Source organism: Pangasianodon hypophthalmus, chromosome 10 (assembly GCF_027358585.1).
Source record: "Pangasianodon hypophthalmus isolate fPanHyp1 chromosome 10, fPanHyp1.pri, whole genome shotgun sequence".
Taxonomy (NCBI): domain Eukaryota; kingdom Metazoa; phylum Chordata; class Actinopteri; order Siluriformes; family Pangasiidae; genus Pangasianodon; species Pangasianodon hypophthalmus.
In genome coordinates this window covers 7,143,464-7,158,990 of record NC_069719.1, presented here as the reverse complement: position 1 = coordinate 7,158,990, position 15,527 = coordinate 7,143,464, and the positions used below count along the sequence as shown (strand labels likewise).

At 37.1% G+C, this 15,527-nt stretch overlaps 1 protein-coding gene across 2 annotated transcripts in view; it reads right to left on the bottom strand.

Annotated features, from left to right (window-relative positions):
- alk (ALK receptor tyrosine kinase) overlaps window positions 1-15,527 on the bottom strand; it is a 392,553-nt gene that overhangs the window by 115,296 nt on the left and 261,730 nt on the right. The gene's annotated exons all lie outside the window — the stretch shown is intronic.

Below are 15,527 nucleotides of genomic sequence, written 5' to 3'. Positions count from 1 at the left end.
CTCCACTCTTCTGCGAAAGGCTTTCCACTAGATTCTGGAGCGTGGCTGTGTGGATTTGTGTTCAAGAGCATTAGTGAGGTCAGGCACTGATGTTGAGTGAGGCGGTCTGGGGTGCAGTCTGCGTTCCACTTTCATCCCAAAGGTGTTCAGTGGTGTTGAGATCAGGGCTCTGTACAGGACACTCATGTTCTTCCACTCCAAACTTGGCAAACTATGTTTTCTTGGAGCTTGCTTTGTGCACGGGGGCATTGTCATGTTTAGGCCTCTTAGTTTCAGTGAAGGGAAATTGTAATGCAAAGACATCTTATACAATTGTGTGCTTCTAACTTTATGGCAACAGTTTGGGGAAGGCCCACATATGGGTGTGATGGTCAGGTGTGCACAAACTTTTGGGCATATGGTGTATTTTAAGCAAGCTCACCTCTACCACTATGCTATTTTTAATTAGATCAATATGCAATAAATCATTTTAACTCTTCTTTAAATGTATTTAGTATAGCCCACTTCATGCGTGAAGTTTGGGCTTTTCAGGACAAATGAAATAAACCTAACTTCTCCTCTTCTCTGCAAACAACATGCTACAGTAACACCAGTATTTTCAAAATGTGGAATGTCTCTGTATTCTCAGTAACTTAACGAATTTTCAGGGTAAAATTTATCCGCATTTTGAATTAACAAAAAAACGTTACCTTACCATTTTACCATGTGGCTACGCTCAATATGTTTAAAAAGGAAATAAAATTATTTATTACATATTGATCTTATTCAAGTAGAATAGTGGTAGAGGTGGGCTTCTTTGAAAGATGTTGGTGCAGAACATGGCATGCAGAGAATCGAATGAAACTTTGACATGCTTGTGCTAGAACATGTAGAAGGGCCTGCAAATACAGTAAAGCGAGTGCATTTTTTTTTTCCTGTGACACAGGGTTGTTCTTGAGATATCACACTAACTAGAATCTCCATGTCTGAAGGTTACCCAAAAGTAAACTGTGACAATAATCTTCCTTAAACCTGATGTGACTGAAGAATTGCCCAAACTGTCTCCTATTCACTGACGCACAGACAGCATACGTTTCATCAAATGTTCAACACTGGTGAAGATTTTTTAACGGATGGACACCATTAACTGATGGATGATGGATACCATAAAAAGCTTTGTGAATGTGGCTAATGCATCTGGCCTGATTTCTAGGTCATACTACATCAACGGGAAAAGGTTGGGCTGTAGTGTTCCATGGTCAGATTTTATTATTATTATTATTATTATTATTATTATTATTATTATTATATATTTTTGTTTTGCAATATCACACAGACTGATTGAAATAAGGCAGTATTGGAAGTGTCTTTCTCAGGTGCCTAGCCAGATTGAGCTCTTCTAAGGACAGAAAATAATTGGGAAAAGGTATGGAGCCCACAGAGACAAAATTACACTTTACCCAGGAATTAATGTACTTGTTTAAGGGCACTTTTATGCCTATTAGCACTTTGCAGAATTGGAATCCGAGCAAAATTTATACTTTTGTGTCATTTGGTTTGGTTTCTCACTGCACATAATTAAACCACAAAGATTAAATAAAAACCTTTGGGTGAGGGGCAAAAGGAAGACTAACCTTTGCCAAGTGTGACTAGAAATCACAAAAAAATGGCCTGGGCATGGAGAACAGAGTTAAATAAATGATTATACAATTATCAAAATTTAAAATATATACATTTAAAACATGTTGTGTATCACATCTTTCATTTTCTTTTTCGCTGGTTCAAACGTCCAGAACACATCATATTCCTGTAGCTTTACAGCTCTGTCTTTTGGCTCAGTTTGCACCTTAGTTTAGCAGCTTGCATCTACAAAAAAAAAAAAAAAAACAAGCTGCCCTTTACACAAAATACACAGCAGGGTTCACTTTCTCCAATCAGGTCGATTCAGGGTCAAATCACTTTCTCAATGCAAATAAACTGCACTAGAGTTCACTTGAAGGTGGACTAACACCACCTGGGTCAGATTCTTACAGACTAGTTGTGCACACAAGGGCTCAAATCAAACGGACTAAACACTTCAAATGTGAAAGCACACTGAGACTAGCGGTGATGCTTTGTCCACAGCTCTGTCAGTTGAGTTCAGGCTCACACACTCGGTAATGCTCAGAAAAAGACTCACAGAAATGGGACAGCTGAAGATTGGAAAAACATCACCTAGCCTTTTTTTCCAGTCTTCAACTGTCCAGTTTCGATAAGCCTGTGCCTACTCTCAGATTCCTGTTCTTGGCCGACAGGAGTGGAAACTGATGTAGTCTTCTGCTGTTGTAGCTCACATGCCTCAAGGTTTGACATGTTGTGCATTCTGAGATGCTTTTCTGTTCACCACAGTTGTAAAGAGTGCTAATTTGAGTTAACCCAGCCTTCCTGTCAGCTCAAACCGGTCTCCTTATTCTCCTCTGATCTCTCTAATCAACTGCTTCTCATGGAATTTTTTTCCCCCACACCATTCTGTGTCAACACTAGAGACTGTTGTGTGTGAAATTCCCAAAAGATCAGCAGTTTCTGAAATACTCACAGCAGCACTTCTGGCACCAATAACCATATTAGTGAGATCACATTTTCCCCCCGTTCTGATGTTTAATGTGAACATTAACTGAAGCTTTTGCATTGCGTTGCTTCCACTTTGATTGCGTAATTGCATGAACAAGCAGGTGTACAGGTGTTCCTAATAAACTGGTCGGTAAGTGTATGTAGAAAGTGATTGTCTGAGATATGTGGAGAATTCAGGAGCCCTCCTAGACTTTCCTGCATCCTTTCACGTTTTCAGACTTAGAAGTACTTCAGAAATCATTACCCAGCTTCGTTCTTTCTGCAGATTAAGACTGCAGGGAGTGGAGAATCAGTTTCTGAGCTAAAAGAGAAGAATGAAGTTTTCCAATCGCATAGAACCAAAGAGGACTGACTCCCTCCCTCTGTGGGGTGGGAAAGGGGAGAGAGGTAGCATTAAAAGCAACCCATATCTCATGAAACCACTTTGAAATTGAGGGCATTTAATTAACAGGATGTAAATGCAGTTCTGGCAGAATCTCTCTCTCCCTCTCTCTCTCTCTCTCTCTCTCTCTCTTTCGCTCTTTGTGCATCCAGCTTCATCGGCTTGTTTTGAACTTAGCAGGAGGGTGGATCTTGCAATGTCACTGAAAATGTAGTCACGGGATTGAGGAGTTAGATGAGAGAGAGAATGAAGTTTTGTTGTAAGTAAGAGTCTTCTATTGAACAACGTTAAATAACCTGGGCAGCTTCTTGGATGCAGCAACATGTTTACTATTTAAATCCATTAGGGGATGCAGAGAAGATTTTCATTCAAAGACATGATCTGATTTCCTCCACCTCCATGCATAAGTAAAAGAGGTTGCTTCATGTTTACAAAGATTTAGCATAGAATAATGCTCCACCAAGACTGATCAGTAGTCTTCTGACAACAACACAAATGTAGAGAAAAAAGAAACAAAGACAAAGGACATCATAAGAATGGAGAACAAAAAGAGCAGCCTTTTGGTGTATGATTTAAAGGCTTTACCTCTTCTTTTGCCCATAAGTGCTTTAAAATTAATCTCAAATCCACGGTTCTGTAGCAGACTGAGTGTATGTTCTTTACGAATATAGAGATGCTATTAGATGGCGGGTTCACGAAAAGCTCAGATTTCATTTGCGAACTGATAAATGTAAAAACTGTTACAAAAGACTGGAGGGCATACACAAAAAGAAAAAAAAAAGATGCAAATACTTTTATATTATGTACAGTAGATATATAATGTCTACACACCCCTGTTAAAATTGCAGGGTTTTGTGATGTAAAAAAAAATGAAACCAAGATAAATCAGGTCAGATCTTTTTCCACTTTTAATGTGATTTAGAAACCAATAAACATCAAGTGAAAAATAAATACAAACAAGTAAGAACATAAAAATGCTCAACATCAGGCAAATTGTGAGAGGAGCTCCTGTCCACAGCCTTCTCCAAGTCATTTCACAGGTTTTCAATACGATTTAAACCGACCTCTGCCTGGGCCATTCTAAAACACCGACCTTCTTCTTCTGAAGCCATTCCTTGGTTGACTTGGATTTGTGCTTTGGGTTGTTTTTGTGCTAAAATGTGAAATAAATTGCTATTATTTTGTTTAAAGATCTTATTTTTTCATTTAGTACTGCCCTTCAGAAGCTACATCAGATATTTATATGTTTCCCAGAAGACAAAATACTAACAATTTACACCAATCATCCTGTTCAAAAGTTTACACCCCCCTGGCGTTTAATGTATCGTGTTGCCTTCTTGAGCATCAGTGAATGTTTGCACCTTTTATAATAGTTGTGTGATGGATCTCGACATCATGTAGCCGCTGTTGGAAAGGGGTCAAATATACAGAAGATCCTGGAAAACCAAACAATCTGCAGGACCTGGAGGATTTTTCTGAAGAACAGTGGGCAGTTTAACTGCTCAGGACAAACAAGAGACTCATGAAGAACTATCACAAAACATAAAAACAGTCGTTGATCATCCAGGTAACAATGCACAGTATTAAGAATCACGAGTATGTAAGCTTTTGAACTGGTTTATTTCTATAAATTCAGTTATTATTTTGTCTTGTGGACTATACGTAAATATCTGCTATGTGAAATAGCTTATTCAGGGCAGTACTAAAAAAAATGCAATTTTTATGATCCCTCTTAATTTTTAATTTTTTTTACATTTTAACATTTTTCAGATTCTGCAAGGCATATGTAAACTTGTGACCGCAACTGTACTTGTCAGATATTCCTACAGCTCCTTTAATTTAGCTGTAGATCTCTTGGCAGCCTCCCTGATAAGTTTTCATCTTGTCCTTTAATCAACTGTGGAGGGACGTCCTGTTCTTGGGGATGTCACTGTGGCCCATTTTCACCACTTGTTGATGATGGCCTTCACGGTGTTCCACGGTACATCTAATGTTTTGGAAATTCTTTTGTACCCCTCTTCTGATCGATACCTTTCAACAATGAGATCCTGTACATGCTTTGTAAACTCTTTGTGGACCATGGCTTCAGCAGTTGGATAAAATCAAGAAGATGTCAAGAAAATCCTACAGAAACAGCCGAAATGTATTTATTTGGGGTTAATCAAAATCACTTCATTGATGACAATTACATTTGAACTTGAGTTTCAATGTGATTGTGCTCAGAATTAACCAATCACACACCAGCTTTTCTTTTCTTTTTTTCCATAGAACGTTTCTATTTATTTTTCCACTTGAATTTTGTTGGTTGCTATATTACATTTCCACAAGGGTGGAAAAAGACTGGACTTAATTTATGTTGATTTTTTACAACACAAAAACCTGCAAGTTTAACAAGGGTGTGTAATAATAATAATAATAATAATAATAATAATAATAATAATATTCTTGAAAAAGAATGTCAGCTACACACCTACACAAGTCTCACTACACCTCTTTTTAATGTCTTTTATGTATGACTGTACAGTTTTATGGCTATCTATCTTCACACTGATTCATTTCTAAATCATATCCTAATGAGAGAAAAATGAACGGGTGCCTAAAGCCAACAGCTTACTGAAAGGTCAAACTGTCAGATGAGAGGAGAGTGTGAATGAATTAGCCTCTGAGATCTGATTCATACATCACTGGATTAATTCATATTTTTCCTGCCACATTATATGTCACATTTCTTCGTGTAATGCAGGGTTTAAACTTTTCTCACCTCCAAAAGCCTTCAGTACTCAGTGTGTCTCTATATTATAGAGACTTAAGGAATATGTATTTACGCTTAGTCATATAGTTTGTATACGATGTTAAAGATGCTTGCTTTACGGGGAATTATTAATGTGCAGATATATTATATAACTCTATATACTATATTACAGAAATATACAGGATGTCTCAAAAGTGTCCATACATAGAGGAAATTAACACTTTTTAGTAAAATGCCTTCCAAAATTTTTAATACTTATTTTATATTATATTCTTTTTCTCAGATATCCTTTAAGAATGCCTTTGACAAAAGAAGAACATATTGAAATCATTCTCATGGCTGGATCGGGAAGCTGTCACAAGGTTCTATGGATTTTAACAAGACATATGGCAAGCACATCACACACGACACTGTTGCCAAACTTATTAACAAATTCAAAAAGACTGGAAGTGTTGCGGACCAACTGAGAATTGCTTCAACAAGCATCCACGGATGAAGACACAACCAATGTGGAGCTGGCGTACATAGTTTCCTGTGTATGGAGGCTTTTGGGACACCCTGTGTATCAGATGGATATAAATCAGATGGCTTGGAACTGCTGAATTTATAATGCTTCACAGGTTATTATGCATGTGCGCTACAAAAGCGTGGCCTAACGATGAATCTTTGAGCTCTGGAGAAGCGTTTAATTCATCACATTTCTAGTTAGATTTCTCTGGCATCTAGATTTTTTAATAGAATAAGATTATTTTGTTTTGATAGCAATTGGCATCAAAATAGTGATTTTGCTTCCAATTCTCAATTTTGCGTTTTTCCCATCTAAAACTTTAACTTTTAACATTCAAAATGCTTTAATACTATTATAACTGTCCATTTTCTCAAAATGACCAGTTTCTAGAGCCAATGTATTTTTTATTTTTTTTTAAATTATGAGGTACAGCCAGGTGACAGATTAAGAAGGGAAAATTACAGCGTACTGTTTTAGTAAGGGCCACTTACATGTGGCCAGAATAGCTTTAACGGACTTTGGCGTTGACTCGAACAAAGTGTCTGGAACTGTACTAGAGGGATGAATATCATTCTTCCAAAATATATTCACATATATAAATCATTTACATTCATACTCATCAAACCATCCATCCACATTGCAACATTAAGTACACAGTCTGTCCAAGTGTATAGGGTAGTTGAGTTACCTGGCTTAACATCTATGTGAAGTTTGGTGTTGTGTGCATAGCTATGGAAGTTTGACACCATACGTGTTAATAATTTGACCAAGAGGTACAGTGCTCCACATTTTGTCATGTTACAACCACAAACAAAAATGTATTTTATTGGGATTTTTTGTGATAGACCAACACAAAGTGGCACATAATTGTGAAGTGGAAGGAAAATGATAAATGGAACCACCTTTCGCTGCAATTACAGCTGCAAGTCTTTTGGGGTATGTCTCTACCAGCTTTGCACATCTAGACAGTGAAATTTTTGCCCATTCTTCTTTGCAAAATAGCTCAAGCTCAGTCAGATTGGATGGAGAGAGTCTGTAAACAGCAAAGTCTCGCCACAGATTCTCAATTGGATTTAGGTCTTGACTTTGACTGGACCATTCTAACACATGAATATTCTTTGATCTAAACCATTCCATTGTAGCTCTGGCTGTATGTTTAGGGTGGTTGTCCTGCTAGAAGGTGAACCTCCGCCCCAGTCTCAAGTCTTTTGCAGACTCTAACAGGTTTTCATCTAAGATTGCCCTGTATTTGGCTCCATCCATCTTCCCATCAACTCTGACCAGCTTCCCTGTCCCTGCTGAAGAAATGCATCCCCACAACATGATGCTGCCGCCACCATCTTTCACAGTGGGGATGGTGGGTTCAGTCTTACACATAGCGTTTTGCATTTAGGCCAAAAAGTTCAATTTTGGTCTCATCTGACCAGAGCACCTTCTTCCACACGTTCGCTGTGTCCCCCACATGGCTTGTCACAAACTGCAAACGGGACTTCTTATGGCTTTCTTTCAACAATGGCTTTCTTCTTGCCAATCTTCCATAAAGGCCAGATTTGTGGAGTGCACGACTAATAGTTGTCCCTTGGACAGATTCTCCCACCTGAGCTGTGGCTCTCTGCAGCTCCTCCAGGGTTACCATGGACCTCTTGGCTGCTTCTCTGATTAATGCTCTCCTTGCCCGGCCTGTCAGTTTAGGTGGACAGCAATGTCTTGGTTGGTTTGCAGTTGTGCCATACTCTTTCCATTTTGGGATGATGGATTGTACAGTGTTCTGTGAGATGTTCAAGGCTTGGGATATTGTTTTATACCCTAACCCTGCTTTAAACTTATCCACAACTTTATCCCTGACCTGTCTGGTGTGTTCCTTGGTCTTCATGATGCTGTTTGTTCATTAATGTTCTCTAACAAACCTCTGAGAGCTTCACAGAACAGCTGTATTTATACTGAGATTAAATTACACACAGATGGACTCTATTTACTAATTAGGTGACTTCTGAAGGCAATTGGTTCCACTGGATTTTAGTTAGGGGTCTCAGAGAAAGGGGGCTGAATACAAATGCACGTCACACTTTTCAGATATTTATTTGTAAAAAAAATTTGGACACCATTTATTATTTTCCTTCCACTTCACAATTACGTGCCACTTTGTGTTGGTCTATCACATAAAATCCCAATAAAATACATTTTTGTTTGTGGTTGTAACTTGGAAAAGTTCAGTAGGTGTGAATACTTTTGCAAGGCACTTGTATATACAGTATGTATCAAGACAAGACAAGGGAACCAAGAATAGACCCCTGTGGAACACCATAATAAATGTCATAGGTTAGTAACATGGTCGCTAAGAGTAGCCAAAAGTACTTTCAGTTAATAGAAGTTAAACCAGGTAAGAACATGGTCATGGTCATAGCCAATCCATTTTCAAGCCTGTTGATTAATATTGCATGGTCTACAGTGTCAAAGGGCACAGGAAAATCAACTAATACAAGTACTCAGTAATACAAGTATGCTATTCAAATCACCATTGTGTACGGGATCATTAACTACTCTCAGTGCAGGCCACAGAAAAATCAAATAATACAAGAACTCATATGCCATTCCCATAACCACTGAGTCTGAGATTATTAGTCACTCTCAGCACTGTATTATGACCTGATCAGATCTAAAAAAAAAAAATAAGGTTATTGCTGTGGTGAAAGACATTTAGCTCTTTAAGCACGATCATTTTCTCTAATTTTGATCAAAAAGTGCAAGTTAGATATTAGTCTAAAATGAATCATAATGGAGGGGGTCCAGATTATTTTTCTTCATTAATGGTCTAACAGCAGCAATCTTGAGCGAGGCTGAAAAACTGCCAGTTTCTCGTGAGCACTCCAGTACAGAGCTGCAAAACCTATTTAAAAACACATTTTTTTGAAATGTAACTCAATTACACACCATTGGATTAAATGAACAAGTTGCAGATTTTGACTGAAACACCACTAAAGACAGTTTGGGTTCTTTTTATCTTAATAATAAACTGAAAAAAAAAAGCCTTGACATTAACACTTGACTACAGGCTTTTAGCTGACTACTAATGGGATTGATTGTATTACAAATTATAACTTGAATCTTAACTGTGTGTAGCCAAAGAGAGTGTTTGAGGTATTTAGAGCTAAAGTGGAAGTGCCATTCTGACTTACATTAGGTGAAGTAATTACATCTAAAAAGAGCACCTTCCAAAATACCCCAGTTTTCTACAAAGACCAGGTTCTAGGATGTACACCATTTAGGGCAAGGAGATGACTACAAGCCTTCATGCTTTAATTGAAGACAGGATGCGTACATATTCATTTGAAATGTAAGGTCTTTCTTTAGAATTGCAATTTGCAAAGATTCTGTTGGTGTGTTGAGCAATGACTTTAGCTCTGGGAAAGCAGTAGACAGTCTGGAGAGTTCAAGGCATTGAACCTGTTCATTGTTGCGATGTTGTGGATAGGTATAACAAGGTCGTTTATTGCACTGGTGTGGCCACTCCCAGGTCAGTGCAGGAGTGAAGCAGACTGTTGCAAGCATACATAGTTGTTGCTGGGTGAATGCCATGCTCTGCGGAGTAGAAATCAGTACGTTTGCAGTGGTCCCACAGTGCCTTACAGACTCAAATTTGCTGCGAGCAGGGTGCCTGCTTCGTCACTATGAGTACACTCATTCTTGCATTGACCTGTGTCTGCTACACCAGACGTTCTTCGCTTTTCTCTCCACACTCCTAAGCTCTGCTTTGACCGACGCACACTACCGCAGCCCAGGTTTAAAATAGCAAGTTAAAAAGGAACAAGGTAAAAATCTAAAAGAAAGCATTAAATAAATAAATAAATAAATAAATGAATAAATAATGAATCAATGCTGCTTAAAATGAAAACAAATCACTTTAATAGAGAAAATAAACAGAAAGCTATAACAAAAATACAACACAAATACAACAGAGTGAACATTCATTAACAGTAAATTAAAATAAATAAATCACTAAATAAATAACAAAATGAATAAATACTATTATTATGATTATTATTATTATTATTATTATTCATAGTAGTAGTAGTGGGAATAAATAAATAAATAAATAAATAAATTCGAATTGTATATGCATGAGTTATACAGCTGGATTCAGGGTAACTGACTACTGCATCTGGAAAAGAATGAGCCCCAGGGCTCAGTGAGCTACTTGCTTTACCTGAGCATCACAGACCACCAGTTTTAGGCTCAAAGCAGATCTCTGAACATAACAGACTATACTACATACACAAACCAGATACACAATGACCAAAAAGCTCTGAAGGCTATGTTGAAATCCCAGACGTCTATATGCGAGGCTCTAATTAATTCATTTCACAAAACACACACTTCCCAAAGTCAACGGATTCTGTCTCTGGTGTGAAGCCTTTTCTTTTTGAGCTCCACAAAGTTACTTAGATAAAAAGCATTCAGTTCTTCAAGGATTTGCATCAGCAGCGTTCTCTTCCTTTAATAAACCTTTCCCTCAATGCTACATGCCCGTGAAATCTGTCTACTTTAAAAAGCCTTAACATAAATTTCAATTAACATGGGGATTGTGTTCCTTTTAACATTTTAACATGTGAAAGGTTTGAACAAGTCTGAGTTGCTCTCTGAAATCCCTACAAATATAACATTTCAAAAAAGATAGATCATTTATTAAGCTGACTTATTAAGATGCACGAGCTGGAAGCACAGTGCTGCAATTAGTTAACAGCGTATATTGTACATAACAGCTATAATTATGTTGTGCACTTTAACACTGATTTACAACTACTTACACAGAGTAATTAAGCCTGATGGATGTCAAACCACATTTCTGATCAAACTAAAAATGATGCTGCAGGCATAACCACAACAACAATTTGAATGTTGCCTTATTGATAGACAACCTCTGCAACATGCCAAACTGACAACTGCAATAGCTTCCAATTAATTTATCCAGATTAGTGTTTTCTCTCAAGAATCTTGTCATAATATCAGAAAAGTTTTCTTGATTACTTATTGCTGTAGAAAATCCAGACTTCACAATACCGCACTGAATAATATACAGTGACTGACAGTCCTCATTCATACACAATCGGGAATTAAAGGAATATTACTGAATATTATACATTATTCAGAATTAACAGATATTATGAACAGATAATGTGTCAATGTGATTTTTTTGGATATAAAAGTAGAAGTGTGTAACCTACAGTTATATATTGCACATTTTTAAATGTTACCAATGCCTGATTTACTATTTTGTTAATAATGATTTACTAAATAATTAATTTAAGTCCCAGTTAATTTACAAACAGATTCTAGGGAGGATTGTGTCTAAATGAGCTAAACAACACATCTTTTTTGTCTCAACTAATATAACACTTTCGACCTAAACTTGCAAAATAAGTAACAGTGTTCATGTGTGCAAATTAATACTACCGAAGGGCTAGAAATAAATCTGTGGAAGCCTATTTCTTTAAAGGTAAAATAACAAAAATCATATACTAAGTCTTAACGATGAGAAGCTATCTCATATTTGTGACTATTACTATTACTATTACTGCTTTTATATTAAATATAATATATTAAAAATCTTAATATCATTTTACTGTATATACTTTGTGAACAGTACACATACTCCACAGGCTATGATAAACTACTAAGAAACTGTTGTTAAAGCAAACTTCATTAAAATGTTTTTCATTTTGTGACATTTCAGTGAATTATGATAATTCACTTTAAATCAACTAAAGAATTATTTTTGATTTACTGTACACATAATATGCATCTAAAGCATAACATGATGCCTTATTAACAGATGGTATTAAAATATTTAAATAAATATATAAGTAAATTATAAATATATTAAATATATTAAAATATATTTATATATTTCTTTTTCTAAAGTAGCAAAAACAGGCTTCCATATTAATCTGATGCATATTTTATACCATCATAGCTGTTTCTGTGCAGAGAAAACTATAGAAAGGGAGATTTCTACACATTAATAAAGGATTTTTATTAACCATGTGAACATTTATTTCAGTACTTTTTAATTTTAATATACAATACAGTTATTGGCCACCTCAATAGGAAAACCTGTACATGCAGATACAGGTTGTGGGCTTAGAGATTTTCACACACAACAGTCGAGTTTAGACAGAAGGGTGCAAAAATACTAAAAAACATCCAATGTTGATAAGTGCCTTGTGCCTTATTGAATAATTACTCTTTACAACTGTGATGAGCAGAAAAGCATCTCAGAACGCACAACAAGCTGAATCTTCAGATCGATGTGCTACAAAAGCAGAAGACCTCATTGGGTTCCACTTTTGCCAGCCAAGAACAGGAATCTGAGGAATCAGTGGGCACAGGTTCACCGAAACTGGAGTGTAGAAGATCGGGGGAAAAAATAATAAATTCCTGGTCATTTTCCAAGGTGCTTCTGCCTGCAGAAATTCTGCTCAACACACGTTTCAGCACTCCTTTTTTTCTTCTTCTCTTAAATTCCTCAGGTTTAGTTGTTTTACCCACAGTACTGACTTTGTAAGAAACGTTGGTCCACATTGCATTTCTTCATGTTGACATTTAGGCAGTTAAGTCTTTGTAAATGACCCACAAGATGTTCCATAAATACACATGCAATCTATTAAATTGAGGAAGCAAATTATTATCCTTTGTCTTGGATCTTTCAACTGGTCAGAACCTGAAAAGTTTATGTGGCACAGTTGGTCTGATGCGCTTACTGGCTCAAAATAAAAACTGACTAGACTTGTTTTAACTTGATGTGCTTGCATATTTCATAACTGATTCAGTTTGATGTCCAGGTCAGTGTATATGTAAATCTGGTACCAGTGTACCGGTCAAACTTCCCCTCCTACTCCCATGTGACTCTAGCTGGAAGCATGCTGCAGGGACAGAATGAGGACAGCTGCTGGAAGTCTGAGACCATAAATACCTGAATCCAGCACTGCTTATCAGTCTTTTTCCTTTTTTGCAAATCTTCCAGCTTGCACATTAATGGCATGCAGTTGTGTGTTTACATATGTGTCAAGAGCCTGTTCCATAGCATCTTTAAATTTAAGCTTCTTGTACAGGTAATCAAATGAAATAAGGGACACATTTATGCACAATGCAACTTTCAGCTCCTCCGGCGGCAGTCAGGGCAGTGGCATCGAGGATGGCTGGAGGATGCAGATTTGCATATGAAACGGTGGGATGCGGAAGATGGCTCGTGGGAGTCCAGCCCTCGTAGCCGGAAGGTACAGGGAGACGGGAAAGCTCATTTAGAGAGGAGGGGCTATTTACACTTCAAACATTATTGTTACAAAAAAAGGAAAATAAAACAGAGCGAGTAGGAGAAAGTTCTCTTGAATCGTTTTGTGCCACTTGGCCTTGACAAAACACCCACAATCTGCAAAACTTTCACTTTTTTGAAAATGATGACAACTTTATTTTGCTCGTACTCACCAAGTCTCCTGCGTCTCTAAGCAGACAGCGGTTTGTCACTACTCAGTTGACTAAATAGACCCATTACAGCCCTCTGAGGGAAGGAAGGCAGATTTAGGGCACTGCTTCTTTGCAATTTTTGACACTGTTCCTGCTAGCCCTAAAGGATTACATAAAAAAGAGCTAATATATTTATTTAAGTTAAAGAATAATGGTCAGGTGATGGCACAATGTCTCCATTTCTATCATTAAATCATCATTAAGCAGCACTCAGCTCTGAGATTCGGAGCTGTATGAATGAATATGGAGCTTCTGGCTCTTTTCCCAGACTCTGGCAGCTGGTGTCGTCCCAAACCCATCGGCTCTGCTGTCGCTGTCATTGAGTTCAACAGCAAGAAGTCAGCTTTGGCTGGGGCTAAACGGTGAACTGAGGAAAAAACGTCACAAGGCCAGTAACAAACAAAGAACCACGAAATGTACTGACAGCCAAGTTATTTTGCTGAAAAGCTGCAATTAATTTCAAGTCCTCTTGATTGTATTTCAGGGTCAGCTATACAGCATTTAAAATTCACTGCAGAGCCTCCTGAATGTGGCATGTTGTGTAAATCTGTTTCAAATTGAGCAAATAATAGAAATTCAGTGAGCCAGACTGAATGAAATGAGTAATAATGGACATAGTGAATAACAAACAAAAACATGTATCAGCTGTCATAAAGACTGGTTTTGTGAAAGGGGTGTAAATCTATATCTGTATCTGTTTAGTGCTCTAAACATCTGCATCTGTATCGGCATTCGGATTTAAACCAAAAGTGGGTGTGGCCTAAACTTGAAAGTTTTTTATTTTTTGTCATAGTCTATGAATTCTGAATTTCCTCAGCGTCAGTTACATTACTCAAGTTCATAATTGATTTGAAGTACAGATGTGTGCAGTACTGTTTTTTTTTCCCTCTCGTGTAGTTATGATTTTTGTTTGTACCTGCCTGCGATATCTTCTAATGAATTTAGTTGGTTCTGTTTCCCAAAATTTAAACACACTAATAGTCTTAAGCCACTATGTTGCAGTTGCTAAGGAGGAATGAATGAATAAATGCTGTAAATGCATCACATGTTAATGAACATGGTCTACAGTATGTTTTTTCCTGCACTGCACTCTCACTCCCACATGAACGTAAAAGCCTCCGGCCTACACAGCTTCTTTTTTGTTGCGTCCCCTGGGATCCCGGTCCACGGATGCATACCTCTAGTCTCTAACCTTTCTAGCAAGATTTTTTAGAATAAATAAATCATTAAATAACTAAAAAAGGATAGGCTTTGTATTTGTATCTTTTTAGAACACATTATCTATGTGTTCCAAATAAGGTATTCATATTCAGTTATTTTTGGGGTCTCAGGTACTTGTCAGGCGGCAGAGATGGTTGCACATGCAGGCTTTTTTTTTTTTTTTTTTTTTTTAACCGGCAAACGCATCCAAAAATGCAAGGCAAAGTCACAAACGTTATAACACGCAAGGGTCAGGTAATCAACAAATAGACTATGGCAGACATGGACTATAATCAGGAACCAGGAAATGAGACAAAGATCAAAACCAAAAAAAAAAAAAAGCAATAACAATAATAAGGTATGTCAGGAGAACAAGATACACTGAGTGATACTTCATATCGATTGAGTGTTTACAGTCTATATAATACAGTTGAGGTCAAAAGTTTACATCCCCCTTTCAGAATCTGCAAAATGTTCATTATTTTACCAAAATAAGAGGGATCATACAAAATGCATGTTATTGTTTATTTACTGCTGATCTGAATAAGATATTTCACATAAAAGATGTTTACATA